At 37.8% G+C, this 11,161-nt stretch overlaps 1 long non-coding RNA gene across 1 annotated transcript; it reads left to right on the top strand.

The window, feature by feature from the left end:
• The first annotated feature begins 11 nt into the window (after nucleotides 1-11).
• Nucleotides 12-1,703, top strand: LOC129691572 (uncharacterized). The gene is made up of 2 exons (XR_008722497.1): nucleotides 12-257; nucleotides 1,210-1,703. It is a non-coding gene; the product is annotated as an uncharacterized LOC129691572 (long non-coding RNA).
• The last annotated feature ends 9,458 nt before the right edge of the window (nucleotides 1,704-11,161 follow it).

The following is an 11,161-nucleotide window of genomic DNA, read 5'->3' as shown; positions in this document are numbered from 1 at the left end:
AAAGAAAGAAAGAAAGAAAGAAAGAAAGAAAGAAAGAAAGAAAGAAAGAAAGGAAGGAAAGAAGAAAGAAAGCAAAAGTGAGAGGGGAGGGAGAGGGAGGGAGAAAGGAAAGAAGGAAGGAAGGAAGGAAGGAAGGAAGAAAAAAAAAGCGAGTACTGGCCATTGATTTCTCTACACACTGACTTGCAGACTCAATGGGAATTGCTGTCTCATGCCCTGATGCATGCTTCTCACTAGGATGGCTATATCCTTAAACTGTGAGTCCAAAATAAATGTTTCTTTCTTTATATTGTTTTGTCATCACAGTAATGCAGAAGTAACTAATACAGCTACTCATTAGCTAAGCCCTGTATAAAATTTGCTTTAGACATTTTCACATTTTTTTTTCCCAACTGTATCAAGAAGAGAAGGCTAAGAATTTAAGCAGTTCATAATTATTTTTTCCTCTCAAAAACACTTTCTTAAACAGACAACTCAACATTTGTTTTAAGATTCTTACACCAGTTTGGATTGTTCCTTTTTTAAATTTTGTGGGAATTTTTTTTTTGGGGGGGGGCGGTCTAGAATTTGATCATTTAAACCTATATATAATGGTTCACTAATAAAATGTTGAGGTTAGGACTAACTGAAATATTTTCCCACATGAATATTTTGACATAGTTTTGAATAGTTAACTAGTAGCAGGGAGGTGTTATGGGCACATCTGCATTCCCTGTTACTTGGAGGAGGAAGCAGTAAGAAATCTTGAGCATTAAAATTTCGAGTCTAGTCTGGATAACATAGTGAGTCTTGCCTCAAAAAGAGAAAGCTTCAGGGCTGGAGAGATGGTGTACATGTTAAGAACACCAGCTGTTCTTCCAAGGGTCCTGAGTTCAATTCCCAGCAACCACATGGGGCTCATAGCCATCTACAGTGAGATCAGGTGCCCTCTTCTGGTGCACAGGCACACATAGAGACAGAATGCTGTATAAATAATAAATAAATAAATCTTTTGAAAAAAGAGAGAGAAAGCCTCAATATTTTCAAGATCTTTAGCAATGGGTAATTTTTTAAAATGTTTCCAACCTTAAAGAATGACTTTAGGAGGTAAATATGGTGAATATATTTTATTTTATTCTCTCTGTATAAACAATAGATATACATACATAATATAACAAAAATATGACTATTTAGAAATAATTTGTTTTGTTTGGTTCTTATTTGTTTTAGATGGTCTCTGTATGCAGTCCATGCTGGCCTTGAACATATGATGCTCCCACCTCTTGAGTACTGGGAAAATAAGTATGTGTCATCATATCTGACCATGTTGAACATCTTTTTGGAAATCAGTTGTTCCTTAAACTTATATATCAGCGTTACTATTATTTTCACCTCATTGTACATCATCATTGTAGTGGTGGTTTGAATGAGAATGGACCCCATACGCTAATATGTTTGAATATTTGGTACCATTTCATGTAAATTTGTGAAGGAGTAGTATGTGTCACCTTGTTGGATGAGGTGTGTCAGAAGCTTAAAACCTTTCCAAGTGTCTTTCTGCCTCCTGCTGTGGATCAAGATGTGATCTCTCAGCTGCTACTTCAGCCTCTCACCTCCATGTTCTTGTTCTGCCACCACAGACCGTAATCTTTTTTTTTTAATTTTTTAATTTTTTTTGACTGTAATCTTCTAACCACAAACCCAATTAAATTCTCTCTCTATTATAGGTTGCCTTGGTCATAGTGTTTTGTCACAGCAATAAAAAAGTAACACAAAGATCTAAGTAGGTTTTTGTGGTTTGCATGAGAAAAGTCCTCCATATAGTCAAGTATTTGGACACTTGGTTCTCCACTGGGTCACACTCAACTGGGTTGGATGATGCAGCCTTGCTGTAGGAAGTATATCACAAGGATTAGGCTTTGATAGTATAGTGCTCCTTACCTGTGAGACATGATCCTTTGGCAAACCACTATCTCCAAAAATATTTACATTACAATTCATAAGAGTAGGGAGTTACAGTTATGAAGTAGCAATGAAATGATTTTATTGTTGGGGTCACCACAACATGAACTGTTAAAGGGTTGCAGTGTTAGGAAGGTTGAGAATCACTGGTGTAGAGTTCAACCTATCCAGTTCACTCTCTGGATAGGATGTGCAAGCTGCTGTTCAGCAGCAAGTGCCAGAAACCACTAAGTGGCAAGTTTGGCTTTGGGCATAAAGTTGTGTAATTCAAATGGTGATTTCTGTACCCCCACCCCCAAACCCCATATCTGGTTGCAATCCTTGTTCTGAGAATGTCCTCTGTGTTGTGTAAACGCTGCTTCCCAATTGTCTCCTGATATGCAAGTTAGGCAGCCTACAGCAAATTGCTGAGCTTGGGAGAGAATAGGGCTGGACACCCTGCTGGGCAGGGGAAGAAGTGTTTTAAAGGAGGAAGAAGAGAATTGAGCCACTGGGAGAGGTCTAGGTGATACCAGGAAAGTAGCTGGAGCAGGAAAAACTACAAAGTACAAGTATCTGTAATGTTTGCTTGGAAGAAGCCAAAGTAGTTTAGAGGGTTAAGAATAGATTTATAACTGCACAGTTATTGTTCTGTGAAGCTTGTTAAAATAATATGAGAGTTTCAATTATTTGTGTGATAGCCAAGTTAAGAGGGAAACTGAAAAACAAACACAGTTTTATAAAAATAACTTTAACATTTGGCTGACTGAACTATGGGCTATAGGTAGGAGGCACAGCCCCATTAAGAGTGACTGGAGGTCTGGGACATGCAAGTTTGGGACAGGCAGACATTTATTACAGATGATGGTTATATTAGAGATGACTTTGCAGATTGAAGCTGATGATGCTCTTGCATATATATCTAGTAGAATACAACAATTTTTAGACATTGTGACACAAAACATGCTACAGGTATATTTTAACAATCCTACAGGTCAAACAATTATGGAAAGATCTAACCGCACTTTAAAGGATATCCTCATAAATCAGAATGGGGATATGGGATCTAGACTAAATAATGCTCTCTTGACTTTAAATTTTTTAAATGTCACTGTAACAGGTAGCACAGAGGACTGCTCAATTAAATCAGTCTATATACTTTAAGAATGTGCTGAACTTCAGAATGGAAATCAGGAAATGTATTGCACTGGGTAAGAGGTTATACCTTTGTTTCAATAGGAAATGAAAAGCTGTGGATTCCTTCAAAGTTAATTAAGATTAGATTTGACTAGGGGACCTCCAGAAAATCTTGGCTGCAGACATGTTAGGAAGAAAACCAGAAGAACAATAAGATAGGTGACATAAATTCTAATTCCTTCTACAGCAGCTCTGAGACTGGCTGAGGATGAATGTTCCTGCAGTAGCCAATAAATATTGTTGGCTACAGAGTCCTCATAACTTATTATTACATGCCATCCTTCGAAATTGGCATGGATGGAGATTTATATTATAGTTTGGTTATGCAGTACAAATGGACTTATAAAGTTTGATACCTTTCACATGCTCAAATATAGATCAGAAAATCTTTAGTTGATTTGTGCACACCACACATACCATGCTGTGTTTATGCAGAAATGTTTGTTACCTTTGAAAGTTCATATTTTCAGAGCAAAAAGACCAGACACCAATGAAGACAAAGCAAGTAGCACAGATGGAGACACCAATGAAGACAAAGCAAGTAGCACAGATGGTCCAGCCTTACAGACTGCCTCAGTTACCATTTCCTAAAATGTTGCATCCTGGACAACTTCCAAGTGGCTAGGTCAAATGTTCCAGCCTCATAGAATACTCCAGTCAGGGCTTCAGTTAAGCCCTGCATTGTTCTTTCACACAGAGACTGGATAGCAATGATACAGCCAGCCCTCCCAGGACTTGACTACTTTCCCAATTTTCTTAGGGCCCCCAAAGATGCCTTTGCCACCAGACCATAGAAAGCAATCTTAAGAGAATGATGCCCTCATTCCCAAGAGGTAGGGTGGTTGGATTTTAGTAGTTTTTTGGTTTATGGATGGTTGTTGTCATTTAGGGGGGTGGTTGCAAATTGTTATTGGTCATGGTCAGGGAGGAACCAAAGTAAAGGAGGTTAGATTAGGGATCTCTTTCTCCCCTCTACCTTTCTTTCCTGTCTACTGGTAGGGGCTGAGAAGGGTGCATAGGGGATGAAAAGACAAAAAGGGGTTATAGAGGGAAAGGGTAGATGATTATATCTACTTTTAGACAAGAGAGTAACTTGTCTAAATATTGTCTAAAAAAACTCAAATATTTTACACTGTTAGGGATTTTTGTATATTGATAGAAATTTAAGGCTAGATTTACTGCAGCATATTGTATGTATATTTTAACTCTTGTTTAAGGTATTGTACATATGCAACTCATTAAAAAACAATGTAAAATTCTAGTCTTTGGAAGCTACTATTGCAATCTGTTTTGGATAAATAGGAAAACAAGTTAATAGTTACCCATAAATAATCAAACTTGTAGTCTTGTTAGGTACTAATTTAATTAATTATAGAAATAAGTTTTATTTTGACTCCTGTACATGTTTTCTGGCACAGCTATACCACTGGAAATGGAGAGAGTCATGAACCCAGCACAGCTGCTCGACACAGTTCCAGCAAAGCTCAGCACAACACTACAACTGCTGTCCTATCTATAACTTTTGATTTCTGGGTTTTGATTTTTGTGTGTTGTATTATTGGGGACTTTTCTACATTATGATTCAATTTCTTTCTCCAAAAAAAAAAAAAAAGTCATGTGTGAGTCTTTTTAAAGGAAAATTCTAAAATTAACTTTATCTGGCCACTATTTGGAAATCTTCCTTATGCACTGGCGATCAATAAGCACAGATAAGCACATAGCTAGATGAGGCCATTACTTCAGGACTCTCCTTGGGGTATCTGCTCTTGAGCTAACTAAAAGAAGCATTATTGGTGCAGGGTAAACAGAGACAGTTGACAAATTCTGACTGGCCAGGAGAATAGGTTACAATTCAAGGCCTCAATTTATTACAGGTTTAGAGCTCTCTGAAAATGTAGTTCAAAGATAGAAGGTCAGACAGGATACATCCCCAGGGGAATAAAATTTAGTAAATAAGCTAGATTGACTAAAATAACTTTTTCTACTTTATAGTGTAGATGATGATACATATAGTAAAAGGAGTTCGATATTAGTACTTGTGATTGATAAAAAGACTGGTTCCGATATTTTCTGTTTGTCTGGAGGGCTTTCAAACAGCAAACATTGCCAGCCAAAAAGTAAGCTGTCATATAAAATATGTGTTTGTTTTGGAAAAGACATTCTTTGGATTCTTTAAATTGGAGTTATAGGGCTAGTACTAATAAAATCTGTTCTGTTTATATTTTCTAATTGTAACTGAACTTGTAACCCTGGACATGTAATGAAAAATCAAACACATTCTCCTTACCACTTGGAAATTCATTAGTCTTTGTTCTGTGAAATTGTGTAAGAAGCACCTGGGTTGCTAGTAAGTCAGAGCCACATAAGCAGCCTGATTGCTTAGACAGTCAAAGCTGCTAAATTCCCCCAACCATCTTCTGACACACTCTCTCCCCTCACGGACTCCTTACTCCCTCTGCAGGCAGCCCTGTTAGCAAAGACCCTCTGACTCTTTGTGTTGGGGAAGCCCCCCCCCCCCACCACCACAGAAGAGCCCAGAAGTTTTCACAGTTAAACAGTAAATAGAAACAAGCAACATTTGTCTGTTTAGATATACTGAGATAGATAGGTGGTCTTCAAACACTTCATAGCTCTACAGAATATGTCCTTTAAGATATTTTAATAATAAAAAGCCTTTTATGACAGTGAGACAGTTCAGGTCCTGGCAGCACCCTCAATCTACTTCAAAGAAGATGCTGAGCACTGAAGAACCTCTTCATGGAGCTTGCTTCAAATGTGGCAAAGTTAGCCACTGGGGGGGGGGGGAATGCTCTTACCTCAACTGCTGACAGCATGCTGTCCAAACTGTGGTCAAGCAGGACATTAGGAAGTAGATTGTCCAACTTTGCCAAGACAAGGTAGGGCAGTCCTTCATAATTCTTGCTTCATAGAAAAGTTTGTCAGATGTTCTGGACCTGTAGGCTGAAGATGGATGCTCCAGTGAAACAGAGGAACCTTGAGTGACTGTCCAGGCAGCCTAAAGTCTGTCATTTCTGTAGTTTTAGAAGCTGCTTGCTCTGCACTTCCTGTTTACTTAGTTAATATTTATCTTTTTAAGGCCTCTCTGTTGGGGTTGAAGTATAGATAGTTTTAGTCTGACATATAAACTTAACTTATTTAAGATTTAAGACAATGTTTTAAGGTCTGAAAGGATTTTTTAGGTTGGTAATGCAAGTTATGAAAGTTAGAGGATACAAAAGCTTGGACAGTGATGGAAAGTGATGAGGAGTCAGGGCTTTGGACTCTCCAAGAAAGCATAGACGACAGAATGCTTTCTCCAAGGCTGCCAAATACAAATGGATTGGACATTGTGAATGTCATTCCTACCTGATAGTTCTCACAATTGTTTTTATTGTATATAGTTTATTCATGTTAGAGAAAAAGCCATTTATTGGACTAAAAGAGGGAGATGTTGGGGTAATTTCTGTACCCTAGTGAAGGGTGTCTCTGTATAGTCAATTGTTGATTGCTAAACTGGCAGAGAGCTGAGTACTGTCTGGATCTTGGTATTGTTATTCTTATGAATCAATACCTGCATCATATTTTGTAAACAGCCATCTTCCCTCACCATTTGACCAGCTTACCTACCTCCCTAGGTGGTTGTAGTCTAGAGAAAGCCCTTTATTGTTAGTCTGTGTTTAGACTCTTACCTTTCAAAATAAATGTACACTTTCACAAGTTAGAGTACTCGATAGGTAGGGCTAAGCCCTTAGGGTTCAATTTACTTTTGTTAGCAGCACAGAGAGGCTTCTTTTTTTGATGCTGTAAAACTCTAACAATTGCAGTTGCTTTCTTCAGACTTGCCTTGTCTGAAGCATTAAAATTTTCTTCACTAAACTGAATTTTTGTTTATCATTCTGGTCTGAATGTAGATCTCAGGACAGCAACCAATAACTTGCCACAGTTGTTACAATGTCTTAAGATTTTCTCTGGCAAACATTTCATTCCATTAATCCCACCAGGTGAGAATAAGATCACCACTACAATTTTGAGCCATATTGAAGCAAGCTTGATTTTATTGTGGTGCACCCAAAAGCTGGCCAGTTACTGCCTCCTAAGTTGGATTAAAGAGAGCAGCCTTCAAATCCATTTCTTGGGCTCCCTTTAAGGAATAAAATCACAAGTAGTTACAATGCACATTTACAGAAGAAAGACAATAGGCCAATTAAAACAAAAAATATTTTAAAAAATCTGCCATGTGGTCGCCATGTGATTAGGCAGGGTCAGGAAGGGTCAGGGAGGGTCTGGTCTTCTCAAAAACAAGAGAAGGTCATGGGTTGGGGCAGGTCAGGCTCCAGGAAACAGACTATAAAACAGCAACTCAGCTCTTACAGTAAAAGGAAACTTATTTTAAATAATACAGCATAATGGCTTCTGCTTTCAAAATGGAGTTAGGCAGGTTCTTCAATTTGTTTTGACTTTTTATTCACATTTTCAGGACCCAGGCAGAAAGTAGCAAAGGCTGGTTTTGTTTTCAAAGAATCCTCATTCCCTCTAAGGCCTTGTGAGTTGGGATTTCACTTGTACCTGTCTTGGCATTCTGATTTTCTGAATCCCCACTAGCTTGACTTCTTCAGCCCTGCCTGTACATGCCCTGTACCTAGTGCTTCTCTAGCAGGAAGCTCCAAGTGCTACCACAGACCAGTTCTGAAGGTCTAGAACCACATGGTGAAATCCATCCAAAAGCTATGTTTCTTGGTATGCACTTTTGACTTACTCTGACAAAATACCTAACAAAGACAACTTACAGGTTTATTTTATTTCACATTTTAAGGATTCAGCCCATCATCCTCGGGAAAGGCATGCAGGCAGAAACAGCTAGCCACATTGTCAGAAAGCAGAAAGATGAATGCTTGTTTTCCACTTTTTTTTTTTTTTTTAAAATCATTTCTGTTCAATCTGGGATTTCAGTTAATGGAATGGTGCTATCCATATTCAGGGTTAATCTCTCTATAGCTTCCATGACCAAAGACACATTTTGGCAATTCCAATGTAGTTGACATGGAAAATTAGCCATCACAGTAGCTATGAGGAAGGTACATTATAAAATATATCAACATTCAGAGGGACTGATAAGATGTACTACTACTAATTAGATGTACTACTACTAATTAGATGTACTACTACTAATTAGATTATATAACAAAAATCTGAGAACCTAAATTCAAATTTATTAAGGGATAACATTGCTTACATGTGAAATGTACTATATTTGTGTCTATGAATACTAAAATAAGGATTCAAAATCACTAAAGCATATTAAGGTCATCTATGGTATGGAAGACAAGAATTATGAGGATAATTAAAAATTATATCTTTAATTACCTACATCAGGTAACAGTTTTGTCCTCCAACCAATTAATCTTGTCCCTAGAGTTGTCTTGCTTGAATTCCAGTCAGTTTTTGTACTTCCTGTCTAAATACTGAAAGCATATGAAACTAGATCACTGGGTTGAATAAAATAGACACTCATGCTGACTTTACTGTTTCAAATGTCATCTCATTTTCTTATGAATGTCATAGTGAGGTAACACAACTGCTCTGAAAGGTCAGACTATCCAAATACCTATGAATTAGGAAAACTTCATTTTCTTTTGTTAAGTCAAAAAATTCATAGATAAAAATCTGCCAATCTCATTTCCAAGCAAAATAACCACCCTTCTCACCTATACACCTATAACAAGTACATTTATTATGTTTGGAAAGGGAAACAAGTGAAGCAACTTAATGCTCATTTAACCAACCTACTAATTAGCTGACACTCATTTCCTGCTGACTGATTTCTAAGATACGCAAAGGTTTTCAGTGAGTGCATGCCCTCCACTTCCACTCCCACATGCACCTGTGGTGTGTGTACCAAAGCTTAATTATGTGGCTGCAATGGGCTGAATATGTCCATCACAAACCTCCAAAATATGATCTTGGAAATAAAATCTTTATTAATGTAATTAAGTTCTGAAAGAAGCCCATGCTGGATGGGGGGGGGGTGTGGACAGTAACTTTACACCCTAAAAAAGAACAGAGACACACGATTAGGATTACATTTCTACAACAAAACAAAAAACGATGAATGAATGGTGCCACCAGAATCTGAGGGTGACCAAAGAACAGAAGGACTTTCCCTAGAGCCTTCAGAGGGAGCATAATCCCATTGATACTGTGGTTTTAGGCTTCACATCAGAAGTAAGAGAAAAGATTTTTGGTGTTCCAAGTAACCCAGTTAACAGTAATTTGTTACAACAGCCCTAGGAGACTATTACAAATTAATTATGCCAGTGGGATATTTTATTATCTTTATTGTATAAGCTATGACTGCAGAGCTGCAGTTTTCTTGACAGCTAAACTGAATACTGTGGATTGACTAGATAAAAAGAGCATTGCCTTTTTAAAATTTGTTTTTTATTATTAGTTACATTTTATTAACTCTGTATCCCAGCTGTATCCTGCTCCCTCATTCCCTCCCAATTCCACCCTCCCTCCCTCCCTCATCTCCTCCCTGTCCCTTTCCAAGTCCACTGATAGGGAAGGACAGCCTCCCCTATCATCTGACCCTGTTTCATCAGGTATCTTCAGGACTGGCTGCAAAGCCCTCCTAGCAGGGCTGCTTCTCCCTTGGGTGGGGAGGTCAAAGAGACTGCCATTGAGTTCATGTCAGAAAGTCTGTTCCCCTTTCTAGGAAAACCCACTTGGTTACTGAGCTACCACGGGCTACACCCGGGCAGAGGTTCTAGGTTATATCTATATACGGTCCTTGTTTGGAGAAACAGTCTTGTAGAAGACCCCTGTGCCCAGATATATTTGGTTCTTATGGAGCTCCTGTCCTCTCCAAGTCATACCAACTCCCCCTTCTTTCATATGATTCTCTGCACTCTGCCCAAGGTTTGGTTATGAGTCTTAGTATCTGCTTTGATACACTGCTAGGTAGAGTCTTTCAGAGGCCCTCTGCGGTAGGCAAGCATTGCCTTTAAACAAAAAGATAAATATTAAAAAAATACTACTGGTTTAATATGAGTAAAACCTTACTACAAATGGGGAAGCATAATAAAATCTACATGAATGTTGCATGTGCTTTTACCAGTCAGGAGTCTTACCGGGAAGGGTCTGTGCAATCGCTACTGGGGAACATAGATGCACCCTGAAAAGTGAGACAAGACCTAGATCCTATGGGAAATATTGACTAATTAAGAGTGTTTGGATTTTAAGTTAAAGTGTGTAAGGCTTTATGATAGCCTGTTTTAAATCACTTTCAAACCAAACAAGAGGGTTTCTAGCACTATTAGAAACAAATTAGTAATATGCAGGGTCAATCAACTTTACATGCATAGGTCATTTATTTCAATTCTTTTAAACTCTGCCTCTTCTTCAGTCTTGACTCTTCAAATGATGATGATTCCGGTGATAATTTTCTGCTGTACAATTTTCTTCTGACACGGCTATACCTGTGCAATCTCAAAGTTTACGTGGTTGAAATCCTGGGCATTTTCGGAAGAGATGCATGTCCCATTCCACAGATATATTTCCTAACATTCCAATATGCGATTTCTTTCTTATTCAATTAGAAATGACATTATCAGTATATCTTATCAAAATTTAAAGATAAGTGTGTCTGTTTGACATCTTTATATGTGTGTGTTTTGTTACAGACCTCAGTCAAGCTTTAGAGAGCCCTTTACCATTCATTTTCTACCATCTCCTGTTTAGCTCTATTGTATAATGTGGCAGAGACACAAAACTATGTTTTAAAAACAAACTACTATTGGATATTGCTGACCCTTGACTGAGTCAGTTCTGCCTTAATGCCCTTCTAATTGAAGAACCAGAGGTAAGCTAGAGACAAGAAATAATTTATTTTTATCTACAGCTTTTCTGAAAAAAAAAAAAAAACAACAAAACAAAATAAACAAACAAAAACAAGATAGAAGAAAGTACCAACTATGTATCAGTTAAAACTTAAAACGAGCATGATCTCTTAAAAAAACAGCAAAAACAAATAAATTAATGGCTG

Source organism: Psammomys obesus, unplaced genomic scaffold (genome assembly GCF_907164565.1).
Source record: "Psammomys obesus unplaced genomic scaffold, mPsaObe1.curated_primary_1811, whole genome shotgun sequence".
In the NCBI taxonomy this organism is placed as follows: Eukaryota; Metazoa; Chordata; class Mammalia; order Rodentia; family Muridae; genus Psammomys; species Psammomys obesus.
Note: the sequence above shows the minus strand (reverse complement) of the source record. Positions and strands in the feature narration are given on the sequence as shown.